The sequence below is a fragment of the Pyrus communis genome, chromosome 5 (assembly GCF_041283825.1).
Source record: "Pyrus communis isolate YQ-2024b chromosome 5, ASM4128382v1, whole genome shotgun sequence".
NCBI lineage: Eukaryota > Viridiplantae > Streptophyta > Magnoliopsida > Rosales > Rosaceae > Pyrus > Pyrus communis.
The window spans coordinates 12,641,744-12,658,374 of NC_142569.1; the positions used below are offsets into that span (position 1 = coordinate 12,641,744).

At 36.7% G+C, this 16,631-nt stretch overlaps 1 protein-coding gene and 1 long non-coding RNA gene across 2 annotated transcripts in view; both read left to right on the forward strand.

The window, feature by feature from the left end:
* The window catches only part of LOC148696785 (large ribosomal subunit protein uL13z-like), a 41,510-nt gene that overhangs the window by 11,820 nt on the left and 13,059 nt on the right, over positions 1-16,631 (forward strand). The gene's annotated exons all lie outside the window — the stretch shown is intronic.
* LOC148696786 (uncharacterized) lies at positions 5,882-9,705 on the forward strand. Its single transcript, XR_015962738.1, has 4 exons — positions 5,882-6,174; positions 6,612-6,678; positions 6,820-6,873; positions 9,375-9,705. It is a non-coding gene; the product is annotated as an uncharacterized LOC148696786 (long non-coding RNA).

Sequence of the window (16,631 nt, forward strand, 5' to 3'; positions counted from 1 at the left end):
AATATTATACATTTCGGTACTAACATTTAGGTACATTAATTTAATATATTATATGTCACATCCCAACCCTCAAGCTCCAATGATATTGTCCGCTTTGGCATTCCCTGCCCGAAGGCAGGGCTACCGCACGGTTTTGTTTCTGTGGACCGGTACTCAGCCGTAGCCAGCGCCTGCTCTCCCCTCAGGGAGTCCACAAAAGGCCTCATTGAAACTTAAGGTTGGCAATGGATATATAAGGCCCAAAGACCACGCCCTCACGGGCGATGTGGGATACTACAATCCACCCCCCTTAGGGAGCCCGACGTCCTCGTCGGCACACCACGACCGTGAGTCTGGCTCTGATACCAAATTGTCACATCCCAACCCTTAAGCTCCAATGATATTGTCCGCTTTGGCATTCCCTGCCCGAAGGCAGGGCTACCGCACGGTTTTGTTTCTGTGGACCGGTACTCAGCCGTAGCCAGCGCCTGCTCTCCCCTCAGGGAGTCCACAAAAGGCCTCATTGAAACTTAAGGTTGGCAATGGATATATAAGGCCCAAAGACCACGCCCTCACGGGCGATGTGCCAAATTGTCACATCCCAACCCTCAAGCTCCAATGATATTGTCCGCTTTGGCATTCCCTGCCCGAAGGCAGGGCTACCGCACGGTTTTGTTTCTGTGGACCGGTACTCAGCCGTAGCCAGCGCCTGCTCTCCCCTCAGGGAGTCCACAAAAGGCCTCATTGAAACTTAAGGTTGGCAATGGATATATAAGGCCCAAAGACCACGCCCTCACGGGCGATGTGGGATACTACATTATATTTCGGTACTAACATTTAGATACATTAACTGAGTCTTTCAAGTTTGAAAAACATTAAATAAAATTAATAAATTGGTCAAAAAATAAATTTAAATGGGTATATTAATAAATTTTAATATTTAATGGGAGACATTGTCACATTCCGGCCCGGGGGGGGACCACTTCCCGGGCCCGCTCCACCACCGTAGCACCATATTGTCTGCTTTGGGCTTACCATTCCCTCACGGTTTTGTTTTTGGGAACTCACGAGCAACTTCCCAGTGGGTCACCTATCATGGGATTGCTCTAGCCCCCTTCTCGCTTAACTTCGGAGTTCCGATGGAACCCGAAGCCAGTGAGCTCCCAAAAGGCCTCGTGCTAGGTAGGGATGAGAATATACATATAAAGATCACTCCCCTGGGCGATGTGAGAAGTCACAATCCACCACCCTTAGGGGCTCGACGTCCTCGTCGGCACACACACGACCAGGGTTAAGCTCTAATACCCAATTGTCACATCCCGCCCCGGGGGGACCACTTCTCGAGCACACTCCACCACCGTAGGACGATATTGTCCGCTTTGGGCTTACCATTCTCTTATAGTTTTGTTTTTGGGAACTCACGAGCAACTTCCCAATGGGTCACCCATCATGGGATTGCTCTAGCCCCCTTCTCGCTTAACGTCAGAGTTCCGATGGAACCCGAAGCTAGTGAGCTTTCAAAAAACCTCGTACTAGGTAGGGATGAGAATATACATATAAGGATCACTCCCCTGGGCGATGTGGGATGTCACAGACATTGAATAAATTACACATTAATTAAATTAAACTAAATTAAGGACATATCAAGAGACTATAATCAATATGTAATCTACACAAAGTTTTTATTATATTTCAATATTCTTCAAGAATTAAAGTTATAAATTAAAAAAAAAATTCCCTTTTTTAAATCCAACCAACATAGAGGTCAAAAAGACTTAAATGACCTTGACACTTATTGCACAGCGATGATTTCTGCAATGCCAGATAACCAATGTCCATTTTGTGATGCATTGCTATTTTATCGAAGGGGTAATGCCAAATAGACTAATTTGTAGATTGAATTTTGTAAACTAAATGATATAGAAGTTGGTGACATTGGATTATTACATAAGTGTTGATCAACGTGTTTATTTTTTATTAGTGACACATCATTTAGTTTGTTAATTCAGTCTACAAATTTAGTCTCTTTAGCATTACTCTATAACAAAAGGATAATGCTAGGGACACCAAATTAAATTTGTGGACTTAAATTTTGTAAACTAAATGATGATTGGATTTCTCTAAAAAAATTGATGATTAGATTATCACTTAAGTGTTGATTAACATGCTTATTTCTTATTGGTGACGCATTATTTAGTTTACCAATTCAGTCTACCTAGCATTACCCTTCCCAAAAACTCCTCCCCACAACAATCACATTTTATATTTCTATTTTCTATACGAACTCTCTTCCCCATTTCAACATTCTTCAACTTTTTGCAAATTTGTCATTCAAACTTCAAGTTTTAAGCAATCAAAGTAATGATTTTAATATCAATTAATTTAGGTTTTTAGCTAAAATGGTCCTTAAGATTTACATAACTCTTCACTTTGGTCTCTGAGATTTAAAATCAATAGAAGTGGTCTCTAAGTTTGTCAACTGTCAATTATTTTGGTCTTTTCGTGCACAATTTCTATTAAAAAAAAGAGGAAAATGATAAAAATACCCTCAGTTGAATAAACTATGGGACATAATGATTTGAATAAGATTGAGAGTATTTTTGTCATTTTTCCTTATTTAATGGAGATTTTTCACATAATGATCAAAATGATTGACGATAGACAAACTCAGGGACCACTTATATCAATTTTAAATCTCAGTGACCATTTTGAATAAAAATTAATTTATGATTGCTTTAAATATTCTAGGTCTTGCTTTGGTTCAAAAGAAGTGAACTGGTGCTATGCTTGGAAAAGTTGGTCAACACTTCACTAAGGAGCCTTGAAATTGACTATACCTATATTCCAAAGGTAGAAAGAGATTGACAGCAACAGAGGAAATGAAATAAAGAGAAACAGACGAACGGGAGGAAAGGAATATGGAGATGAAATGTAAGAAGAGTGGAAGGAAAGAAAGGGATTAAGAAGAGAAGAAAAGAAAGAATAGAGACGAGTGGGAGGAAAGAAATAGGTAAAGAAGAAAGAAGAAATTCAGAAAGAATAAAGAAGAGTGGGAGGAAAGAAAGAGGTAAAGAAAGAAGAAGAAATTCAGAAAGAATAGAGAAGGGTGGGAGGAGAGAAAGGGATAATGAAAATTCGCTCATGTTTGGATGATGAGCTTTTAAAGTTTAAAGGAATCCTAGATTGAATTGTTAAAAAATACTTTACAAAGATATTAATAATGGACTACTTAATGATGACCAAGCCACGACTCAAATGTATTACAAAAACACTACGCAATGATTAGATGAAGTGACTTTATAAAAGTCTAGACGCTATACGTTTCAGAGATCTTTCGAATAATACCGTGAAGTCTTTTCAAGTAACTTTGTAGTGTTTTATTAGTTCATTGGTAGTGTTATAGTAATTTTTTTTTTTAGGATTAATCTCAATTTACTACCCTGAAATTTTTTGATTTTCAACATTTCATCTATCAAGTTTTTTTTCGTCCCAGTTTGGTATCTAAAGTCATAATTCCGAGACACTTTCATACATATGTTAAGTTGAAAAACCTTTGTTAACTGATGACATGACATCCTATATGGACAATGACTGAACGTCACGTGTCAATATGAACCCACGTAAATATTAAAAAAATTAAAAACCCAAAAGCTATCACTTTGGATTTGGAAGCAACCAGGTTTTTCCCCCGATTGGTCGATTGGATTTCCCCATCTCAAATAGACTACTCCTTCTTCCACTCTTTCTGTTGTTCTTCCCGGTGGACAACATGAGCCCCACTGTTGCTTGTCCCATTCTCAATCAGTGGCTTCCCCCGCCCCAATGTCGGCCGACACCCAGGGCCAGTATTTAGATTTTTGAGGCCCGAGACAACACCAAAAAATGTGCCCTAACTTCATATACGAAAATTATTTGTTTTCATACGTAAGATTTTTGATAAAATTAAACTTAAAAAAGCACTTCAAGCTCAATATTTTAGAAACACGAAAAAACAAATTTATTTTGTATCCAGATAAAGGAACAAAAAAACCCCGAGCTTACAAGTAGATAGATGATGAGTTTTGTTTTTCTTCTATCTAAACTTTTAAAGTGTTTTGTATAAATTGTGACGTGCTTTTTCTTATTTACTAACCTTATCAATATGGGACTAAAAAATAATGATGTTTTAACTGATATTTATAAGCAACTAATGAGCCCAAAATTAAACCTATTGGTGACCCGTGATATAATTTGCAAATTTGGTCTACGCATTATTCTTTATTGGAGGTTAGGTTTAATTGGAACAAATGTTTAAAAACTACAACCCACATAACTGTTAGCTAGTAATTAAAAAGAAATTAGCCAAATAAAAATTCATAAAAATTGAAAAGAATAAACATGCACATATCATTTCGAAATTAAAAAAAAAAACACACACACACACATAATGTTTCAAACCTAAGACCTCCTTATTAATTTTAAATAATATAAACCACCACTTATGGCCTAATTTTTTTATCATTTTGCCAAAACTTTATAAACTTTATACTCTAATGAAAAGAAATTTGTAAAAATTGGAAAGTAATAAACACACATGATGTTTTGATCCCAATACCTCCTCATTTATTTCAAACAACAAAAACCACTGATCCTAGTGAAATTTCTTATATATGCATATACCCACTCTAGTAATTTTATTGCCCCTATATTTTTTGGGCCCGAATGGTTGCTCAACCCCCACTGAGCCTGTGCCAACCCTGCCAACGCCGCCCTCTCCTTCCCAACCATTTCCTCGCTCACCAAACCCTTGAAGTATAGCTTCAATACGCTCTTGACGCTCTTTGCCGCCACCCTTTACGAAGAGGATGATCCTTCGCCGAGGGGCTTGGAAAACAAGTCATGGGACTCCTTCCACTCCTCATTCGAAATCCTCATGATCTCCCTCGCGACCTGATTGTCGTGAATCCGACGGTCGAGATCCTTTCTGGTTTTCTACATTTCAATCTCGATTGGCTCACGGTCTTTCAATTCTTACTACTGGCCTCGTGAGTTCGCTGGATTGGATGAAGCTCACAGTTGGAGTGTCAGGGATGGCTAAAATGGCGTCATTTTTGAGATTGGGTAGATGAGGGAGGGTTGGAGGGCGAGGGAGCCGATGGTGCTACCGCCGTTGTCCTCTGAGCAGAAGCAAGCCCATTCCTAAGACGGCTGGGTTGGGGAAAAAACCCAAGTTGCTTCCAAATCCAAAGGCATAGCTTTTAGGATTTTAATTTTTATTGTTTTTTAATGTTTAAATATCTGAGTGGGCTCATATTGACGTGGCCCTCAGTCATTATCCTGTGGGTACCATGTTATCAATTAACGGAGATTCTGATAAAAAATTTAAAAGATATATGAAAGTGTCCTAAAATTATGACTTTAGGTACTAGGATGAAAAAAACTTGACGTATGAAATGTTCAAAAACAAGAAACTTCATGATAGTAAATTGAGTTTAGACCTTCTTTTTTTATTTTTTTTTATTAACAATAAAATCTAAAATATCATGGAACCCCCTTAGTATTAGGGTTTATTGATTTTTCTTCAATACCAATTTATTCCGTTGTCTGTTTAATGTATGTGTATCGTTGAATTAAAAAAATTTTAAATTATCTTGAGAGTTTTGAAGGTTCCTTGTTCAACATTTCACCTCAATTACTTGCTTTTGTGATGAGTGTAGTGGAATTATCCATTCTAAAATTGAGGAGGGATTTGACTGTAGGTTAGCTACAGTCAAATTTTTGTCCCTTAATTTTTCCTTTTTTACACCACTGCCATCTCATTTGTGGCTGGGCTGAAGGGTAATTACTTAAAGTTATGAGGGTAATCTGTCACTGAGTTCAGGATATTTACCTTTTTACCACACTTCACAAATTAGACGCGTGCGCCTCTCATCTCTCATTATTCCTCTCTCTCTCCCCTGCGCTTGTACTGTCCTCTCTCTCTTCCTCTTTCTCTCCTTCTCTACTGGAATATCCACAATCTTTCATCTTCCTTTACTCTTCCTTTTTCTCCGCGCCCCATATCTCTCGCCGTGAAGCCCACAAACCAAGTAGTGACGGTTGAAAGCCTCAAGCATGGTGGAAGCGAAATGGAGGTACAACCGTACAATGACGGTCGACAACAGCCTCCGTTGTCGATGAATTTGGCCGTCGAAAAGCGTCCTCGCTCCGATTATGGTATGTTGAATTTCTCGAATTTCTCTTTATTTGGGTTTCCTCTCTCCTTTTTGCGTTTGTTTGGGGGTTTATAAATTAGGTTCTTAGGGATTTTAGGGTTTTCTCTTTTTTTTTTTTTTTGTCTTCAGAAATTGCACTGCATTTCTCAGATTTTGAAAAAATGGGCCTATTTTTTATTTTTGCATTCATCTCTCTGGTAATTACTCTGAACCCCAAAAGATTTGAAATTTCTGGTAATTTTTCTCGTTGTTTTTGACAATTTGTTGTTAGCATTTGTATAAATTGCTGCCATTGTGTTGTGAATTAGTAGAAAATTGGGGTTTCAGGTAAATGACGATATAGGTATGTGGGCAAGACAATAAAAATTCATTCTTTCATCTGTTTGTTTGATTAAATATATTTTTTGTCCTTTTTAACCCTCTTTGTCAATTGTGTAGGAATTGTTTGATTTTTCGGGTTCAGCAACATCAGGTACTTTTTGACCCAATCAACCACAAAAAACTGGTATGCTCTTTCCAAAATTTTCAATTTGGTACACTCAGAATTGTATTCATATAATTTAATTCTTAATTTTTCAAAATCCTAAATATTTCGTGTATATTATATTCTCCAATATTTCTTCTTATTAGCGTTTGATTTTTTCAGGTCTGTTTCCTGTTGGCATGCTTCCTTTGTTTCAGATGGGAGTCGACTCAATTGGTAAGCCATTTGTTTCGATCTTTTGTCACTATGATTTTTCCTCAAGAAATTACATTATTTTCTCACTTGGTAAGACCAGAACTAGTGGTCACTATATATGAGTACACTCGGTGCCTTTTTGAGGTTCTAAACTCATCTCCAACAACGCTAAATAAATTTATATGAAATTGACTTCAAGTAATGTAAAAGTTATTCGTGGCGAGTCACTTTTTATTTATAATTCTCTTATACGACTACTGACCAAAGTGTAGAGATAACTCATAAATCGGAAAGATTTTTAGGGGTTTTTGAACTTTAATCCTTGAAGAAGATTAAAATTTAATAAAAACCTGGTATTAGATTGGATCTTGATTTTAGTCCTTTAATGTGTATTTAATTCAAATTCGTATTATATTTTTTTACTATTTAATAATTATCTTATTTAATGTCATTACATTAAATTTTAAGTGTATTATTATACGTATTTTGATTCATTGATTTTATTTAACTTCCTCTAATTAGTGTATCGTCTATATCATAATATATTTTACCAAATTAGTGTACCGAAATATTCGTACCTAAATATATTATAGTGAATTAGTAGCACATAAGAAAATATGCAAAATCATAAGTGCATTGAAAATTCTGTGCCTAAATATATGATCCTAAATTACTGTACTATAGTGTTGGTACCTAAATATTTTATATTAAACAAGTGTACTAAAATGTTGGTACCTAAATATTTTATACTAAACTAGTGTATCGAAATGTTCGTACCTAAACATATTATACGAACCTAGTGTACTGAAATGTTCGTATCTAAATATATTGTACTGAATTATTGGCATATTAGAAAATATGCAAAAACATAAGTGTACCTAAAAATTTCTAATAAAATATTTTCTTATATAAGATACTTACCATAATGGGAATTAAAAATAATAATATTTTCATAAATTTAATTTATGAACACCATAAAATTATAAATAAAAAAGAGAGACATTAAAATACATATGATGACATTAAATGAAGACTAGGGACTAAAATCAATTTTTAATCTTGTATAAGACATTTATCTAAACTTCATCAATTTTTGATCTTGTATAAGACATTTTTCTATAGCCTCAGTTGACTGGCAACACTTGCTTCCGAGTCGGAGCTTTCTCGGTGGTGCAGTGATCTGTGAAGGTTAATGGTAGTCACTATTCACAAAACTAATTTGTCTCAAGGATGGTTTGTCGGTGCAAGCTGTCAGTAAACTGAAAAATATAACTTTAATCTTTAAAACTCATTTTTCTTTACATAAATCCCGACGTAGTTTTTAACTCTTTGAATAAAATTCATGGACTAAACTCTACATAAGTAAATTCATTAATTATATTTAACTTCAACAATTATACATTTTCCAAATGCCTGAAATACCCTTAATTGCATTTTTGACCTACACAATTAAGAATTCTTAATTGTATGTGAATTGGAAGGGGATTAATGGTTATCGCAATAACCAGAAAACGCTAATGTCTTGATAAGATGCAAATGAGAAATGCTAAGGAGACTCAAAAGTGAGACATTCTGCCATGACATAATGTTTTATAATGTTGACATGAAAATTCCCGTTAAACTATGAGGTAACAGAGATTTTCACTTGTGAGAGAATCCGAGTAGCATTTGTCTATTTAAATAGAGGGTAATGATTCGATAACAGAAAACTAGAAGTTAATGTTGTAAGTTGAATGCATTTTACACACATACATATAATAACAATAAAATGTGCCTAGTATGTACTAGTACATGTAAAATAATTTACTTACAACATATCTTCTTGTTATTTGATTAAACAATAATTTACCTTACACACATAATAATAATTTCCATATAAAAAGGGAGGAGCGACATTTGATAAAACACGCGGAAATACTTAAAATACGCCTTAAATAAAAGCTTAAAAAAAATGAAAAAAGTGGACAAGAGCAAAACATATTCCATAATACAAAATAAAAAAAAATTAATAAAAAGAGTTTCAAAATTTTGAATTTTAACTAAAAACCACTTAATAATTTTATTTAATAGTTATGACAAATCCAACAACAAAACAGCCCAACACGTTGGCCCAAACAATAAGCTTCCAATTTTACCCCTGATGGAAATCCTTTGCCCGCTTAATCTTTGTATCCCTCTCTCGATCTCTCCCCTACACACAATTTTCTATCATCTCCACTCAATCTCTCTCGATCTCTATTTTCGTTTCCTATTCAATTCGAATTCAACCATTTTCTAAATAAAAAGGTCAGTTTGTACTCCCTTATGCGTCCGAGATTTCAGCTAAAGAGGTCAGTTTGGGAGAGATTAGTTGTGGGTTTTCTAAATGTTTTCATCTGCGTTTGAATTTGCCATTTCTGTGATACGGGTCTGGTATAATTTAGTGTCGGTTTATCTGGGTTTGATATTAATTGTGGTTTTCAGATTGAATTTCTTATCTCTTATTTGATGTGAACACATTTGGGTATTCTATTGTTTTACAGTTGCAGCCTCTTCCTTCTTCATCGGAAAATCAATGCAATCTCTTCCTTCTTGTTCATCCATTCCAAGCCTTACGCAGGGGAAGAAAATGACGCGGCAGGACATAGCTTTTTAGTTGATTTTCCAAGCGGTGCAATACTCTTTTAAATTTGCAATACTCTTAGCAGTGCAATAGAAACCGCACTCACGTCACAATAAACTTTGGTATTCCAAATTGGTATTGGGCAGAACAGAAGCCCGCCATCAGACTTGTGTGGAATGGATTTGTGTTTCCAGGTCAAAACTTGAGAGTACTTCTATAAAAAAATGAAGTGTAAATTTTTACCCCCTTTAGGTTTTGGTGTAATTTCAATCTCATGCATTTAGTATCATTTTTTTTTTTTAATTTTATACAACCGTTAAAAAAAATCTATTAAGTTAATCGTTAAGTGATGATGTTGCAAATAAGGGGTTCCTATTTGTGTTGACGTGACTATCACAATTATGCCATGTGGCTAAACATTTAATAAAAAATTTAAAATATTAAAATAATTAGTTAAAGAAAAGTAAAAATTAAAAAATTAAAAAAATTAAAAATAAATAAATAAAAAACCCAAAAAGCCCTTCGTCTTCCCACCCCCTTCTCCCTACCCGAGCCCACCCATAACCCTCACCCAACATAACCAAACCATCTAATGGTCAATTCAGAGGAGATTTGGACGGATTCGAACCACTGTCCATGGTGGTTCTCAGCATGTTCTCACCAAGGTGCTAGCCCACCTCGAGCACCAATCGAATCTAGTTATCCAGGACCTCGAGAGCCGTGAGGATTGGCAACAACCCCTCGTCGAACCTAACATCGACGATGGCTATGATCACCTAACAGACCTTGCTGGTGGGGTCCTTTCTAGTAAAATCATTTGTGATTTTTCCACTCACCGATGTTGTAGCGGGTGTACGAGGCGCAGTGGCTATTGCGGCCGATGACGTTGAGTAATGGGCAGTGCGCGAGATGAGGTACCACGTGGGTCGCGTGAGGGGGGATCTTGGGGTAGGCTCGGGTGGGGAGAAAGGGGTGTGTCTGATTTGGGGAAGATGAAGGGGTTTCTGGGTTTAGGGATAAAAGAGAGAGAGAGAGAGAGGGAGTGTGTCTGATTTGGGGGTGGGCTCGGGCGGGGAGAAGAGGGTGGGGAAGACGAAAGGCTTTCTGGGTTTTTTTATTATTTTTTATTTTTCTTTAATTAATTATTTTAATATTTTAAATTTTATGTCAAGTGTTTAGCCATGTCAGCATAAATAGGGACCCCTTATTTGACTCGTCATCAATTAATGGTTAATTTAACTAATTTTTTTACGGTCGTATGAAATTGGAAAAAAAAAAAAAAAAAAAAAAAACTAAATGTATGAGATTGAAATGTTTTAAAGATGTTGTATGTGGTTGTAATTGCACCGAAACCTGAAGGGGTAAAATGTAATTTACCCAAAAATAAACAGCTTGGAAGTAACTCCAAAGCTACATAGGACTCTAATCTCTTTTATTTTTGAAACTGAACAAAAATAATTTACATTATTTTGGAAATTGAAAGAAAATAATCCACACTACCAAGAAAGACGAAAAAGTTCGAATGTACGTTGACTACAGGGATCTGAACAGAGCAAGCCTTATCCACATAGAATTCCCTCTTCCTCATATCGGCGTTCTAGTCGATAATACAAAAAGAAATAGGATGTTCTAATTCATGGGTAGTTTCTCAGGATACAATATGATGTTGATGGCAGAGTCAGATCAGGAGAAACCTTTATTCACAATATCCTGGGGAACCTACCGTGGCAACGTAAAGCCCTACCGTGGCAACGTAAAGCCCTTCAGATTAAAGAATGCTAGAGCAACTTATCAAAGAGCCATGCTAGGAATAACCAATTCATGGGGCGGTTGGAGTATCACAGGGGATTACTGTAAAGTCTGCTATTCGCCTTAGGCAAAAGTTGACTTTAACCTCATTCTCCTATCTTAAATAAAGCCTGAACGGGATCTTTTGACTCCCAGTTAGGTTTCCCTACCAGGTCTTGCCAGTGTTGCTTGTAGGTTGGTTTTTTGACACTCATAGTTGAAGCAAATTTTCTGAAGATAAAATGGATTATGGGAGTGTGTGATTTGAACTATTGATCGGGCCTTTCGGATTGGACACAAACAAGTGCACCTGCTAAGAAGTATTGTTAATTTTTTCATGCTTGTTCCAAGTTCGAAGTACCATTTGTACAAATAAGAATCCCCTTCGTTACATGATTTCTTTTTCATATAGATAGATATAGGATCTATGGAGCAATTACTTAGAAGTACAAAACTTAGCTAATGCTACCTTCTTACTATTAGTAAGCAAGCGTTTCAATCACTCGAAAGCTCACGTAATGCCTTATCGAGCCGGTCCAAAATCATGCGTTTATGATCTCGGCATGCGGAGGGCAAGTACTTCTTGTCGCTCGATCTCAGTACATCTATATTAGGCTTACGACACGCTTCCACTAAGGCCTATTTCTTATTGAATTAACAAATCAACTTAATTTGTTTTGCTATCGAACATTTTTTTTTCTTTAGTAATTTTCGCAAAAAATTTCAACATATTTTATTATGAGAATAAATCCTACTACTTCTAGTCTTGGGGTTCCTGCACTCCCAAAAGGAAGAACGTGAAATCTTTTTCCTTTCCGCAGGGACCAAGAGATTGGATCTAACCGTAAGAAGAATGCTTGGCTAACCCTCGGTAAACAAAAGTCTACATAGCAGTTCTAATGCTATGCCTTGAACCACTCAGCCACCTCTCTTTCCTTTGGATTAATTGTTTGTTTTGGATTTTATCAATTGCATCAACCTTTCTTTTTTTGAGTAAACTATCGATTTACCCCCTGAACTTTCACTTAGCTTTCGATTTCCCTCCTAAACTTTTCTATTGGAAAATTAAGGACTCAAACTAATTTTTTTAGCCGATTTGCCCCCCTACCATTAGTTTTTCATATATTCCATCCATATTTCTGTTAAGTGAGACCATATGCACAACATGCGAGGATAGTTAAGTTATTTCACTCTTAAAAATGATTAAAAAACTGAAAATAATAAAAAAAACAAAACAAAACTTTCTCTGTATTTTTGCCCGCTAATTCCTATTCTCAATTTTGTTTTTCCCTCTCATTCCTACGTATGAGAAATGACATATGATGTTATTGTCTTCATCAGTGGCTAAGTTAGTCTTTTTCTTGAAGCATGTACAACCATTTTTATTTTCTCTAACAAAATAATAATTAGACAAATGCTTATGGTGTTATTGTCTCCAAAGCAGTGCATTAATATAAGAAACATGTTCATAATACTCATAAAAAATGCTCAAGATAATTACATAATTTTCATAATGTCATAATAATCCTAATACAATTCCATAAAATGATCCTTAAGAAGTTGGAAAACATAAGAGATTTTATCACCCATAAGGTATATAACCCATAGAATCTCGATTACAAAATATGGACATTCCACTTAACCAAACACAAGCAAAATAAGGTTTTAGTTATCAAAACAAGAGCACAAACATTCAGCTCGAAACACAAATGACATGTGGAGATCAACTACACTTTCCATGGCCTTCCTCGTTTGGTTGGAATCTTGTACCTAAACCTATTTTCATTTTTGATGACTGAGTAAGGTTGAGGGTGTTATGTTTTCCAACTTCTTTAAGTTCTCTAGTTTTTTACAGCATTGCAACGGGTGACGAATTGCGCTCAAACTAGCTGCATATGAATATAAGTTCTCTAGTTTTTCTTTGATCTTTTAAAAACAAGAAGATTTTAATCATAGATCTACCAATTCCTTTCCCCAGCCCACCAAAGTGCAACTTCAGCTAGAGCGTGTCCCTGAGACGTGTCTTCTAGTTCTACCTAGTAAAGTATAGATTTAAGTGTTTTTAACAGAACTAAACTGACCTGGAGGGGAAGGGTGATCAAACCGCCACAACAAACTCCAGCAAAGAAACACTCTGAAGAAATGCCCTGCACTCAGGTAAAAGCGTGTCATTCCCAAGTCAATCAAAGCAAATACCAACAAAAAGTACGATGAATTATATTAGACTAACCAAGGTCCCCGCTAGAAATGCCGTTGGATTTCACTCCAAGCAAAAATCGTTCAACTGAAAGCCAATATGCACTGAAACGTCACTATCTAATACCAGAATTCAAGCGTAATGGATTGCTATAATCTTCTTATACAACACTACCTCAAAACTTGCACATATATTGGCCTATGGGAGTACGTCAACTCATGACTTAAACTTTGAATCATTCATAACTTTGCACATTCGAAACATGATAAAAAGGATCTAAAACAAATAAGCTTTACAGCTTACCGAAACCGATGAGGTTGCCATATTTTTGCACTGCAGAGGTTATGCTTAAAGCTCTCTCTTTTCCAATCCCTAACTGCATCCAGCATCAGGTTAAACTTCATTAAAACACAAAATTGGTGCTTACCACTAGCAGAAAATAGGTATGTGCATCACGGGAATGAGCACTCCAGATGTATAAGAACTCTGAAGCTAGAAGGTAGGAGTAAGATTAACATTCGAGAAAACGTCATCGGAGGCCCTGGATTTTCTAAAAAGCTTCCCGAGATAAAATGGTATTAGATCACTGATGCACACTCCCCTGAAATATGAAAACATCAAGTAATATTCCCATAGTCGATAAAATAGTTTAATCCGAGCAAGGAGCTCATCAGCTATTCACTTTTCATATTCTAATTGATTCTTATTTGTGATATTTCTTTTGCAAAGTTAGCTCAATATCTTTCTAAGTACTGGTCTGAAGTTTTTCTCTTTAAAGAGTAACGTAATAGATGACTAATATACATAAAGAAAAAACAAAACAGAAGTCATGACTATTTGGTAGCAAAAGCCAGAAGGAAAAACAAGAAACAAAACAAGCCAGAAGCATAATTCCACTACTTCCACTTAAATCAAACTTGTCTTGTTTTGTTTCTTGTTCTTCCTTTTGGCTTTTGCTCTTATTTTAATAATGGATTATCCAAAAATGGTCCTAAAACAGATTGAAACTTTCCAAAAATGGATAGATATCGAACCCTAGAGGGTTCCTATATGCCCCAAGAATTTGATCATGGTACTCAATCACCCAAACTTAAGAGGAAAAAAATTTGTGAGAGCAACTCCAGTGTTGGAGCCCTCCCCCTGGCAATGCACTATTCAATCCACCTAATGAACAGTAACTGCCCTTAATGAACAGTAAATAGCCCTAGCAATAGAATTTGCATCTCCACCGTTACACTTCAATAGCCCTGGCAATAGGCAATAAAATATTAGTATTTTTTTATTTATAAAATAATACAAAATAATTTTAATTGTAATATCGGATAAGATTTTTAATCGTTCTCATTGCGCCACGTGTCATTATCCGAAGTATTATTAAATAATACAAAATAATTTTATTTGTAATTTCGGATAAGATTTTTAATCGTTGTCGTTACGCCACGTGTCATTATCTGAAAATACGATTATTGGTGATAGATTTCTGATAAGATTATTAACCAATCACGTCGCGTCACGTGTCATAATCTGTTCACAATCTTTGAGGATAGATTTCCATCAGATTTTTAACGAATGACGGCATGCGACGTGTCATAATCTGTTCACAATCTTTGAGGATAGATTTCTATCAGATTTGTAACGAATGATGGCATGCCACGTGGCATTATGTACAACCTAATCCTTTCTGAATCCTCTATATAATCCATCATCCATCCTCACAAATCTCACACCAATTTTCTCAAGATCTCTATCATTATTCATAGTTTCTGCTTCCTTATTCACAAAAATCTGTATCATTATTCATAGTTTCTGTTTCTTTCTTACAATGTCTTCTTTTTCTTCCTCAAGGATGATGTGGGAATTCAATCAGGAAGAGGAAGAATTGTTTAACGAATCAGAAGCAATGTTCAATCACCAGGGGGTAAGAAATGAGAGGGAAGAGGATGAGGAGCGTCAAAGGAGAGATGACGAAGTAAGAATGGGCAGAGCCTCACATTCCCGTCGAGTCATCCAAGCTGCGGCTCAGATCTGCAGGCCCAGTCGTTCCGGAAACCTTGATAGAAGCAGGCAACGACGAGGTATGGAACTCTTGGATGATTATTTTGTTCATAATAGTGCATTCCCTGATACGTACTCTAGACGTCGTTTTAGAATGGAACGACATTTGTTCAACAAAATCATGATTGCTGTTTGCAACCATGATTCTTATTTTGTGCAAAAGAAAGATGCTTTTGGTGCTATGGGTCTACTGCCTGAGCAAAAAATTACTGCTGCCTTGCGGATGCTTGCATATGGAGCATCTGCAGACCAAGTGGATGAGATAACGAGGATGGGGAAATCAACCATTCTTGAGTCCCTGATGAGGTTTTGCGGAGCAATCGAATCTATCTACACCGCTGAGTACCTCCGTAAACCTACACACATGGACTTGGAGCGGCTATTGAAGAAGGCGGAGATGCGTGGCTTTCCTGGGATAATTGGAAGCATTGATTGTATGCACTGGACGTGGAAAAACCGTCCAAGTGCATGGCAAGGCGCTTACGGGGACATAAAAGGAGCAAAAAGTATCATTCTGGAGGCGGTGGCATCTTTTGATACATGGATTTGGCACGCTTTTTCGGGGTCCCGGGAGCTCAAAATGACATCAACGTCCTTGCCCAATCCCCAGTGTTCAACGATGTCTTGCAAGGAAACGCACCAAAAGTTACGTATGAGGTCAACGAACGTATGTACGACGACCCATACTACCTAGCTGACGGCATTTACCCGCGATGGTCAACATTTGTCAAAACAGTGCCACGTCCGTGGAGTGCAAAGGAAAAACACTTTGCAAGCTCTCAAGAGGGGTGCATGAAGGATGTGGAGCGTTGTTTTGGTATCCTCCAAGCTTGCTGGGCGATCGTCAGGGGTGCTGCCAGATTGTTTGATGTAGAGTCACTTCGAGCCATCATGATGACGTGCATCATTCTTCACAACATGATTGTGGAAGATGAGTACGATTATGAAGCTGTTGATGAATATGAGCCAGACCCGATGAACAATTCAAGAACACGTATATATTGTACTCATGACGCCACCGATGAGCCCGTGCAACATGAGCCATTACAAAGGGATGGACGTTACAATGAAAGGCTCATTCAACGATATACTGCATTTCAAATGCCAGACATGCACAATGCCCGACAAATTGACTTG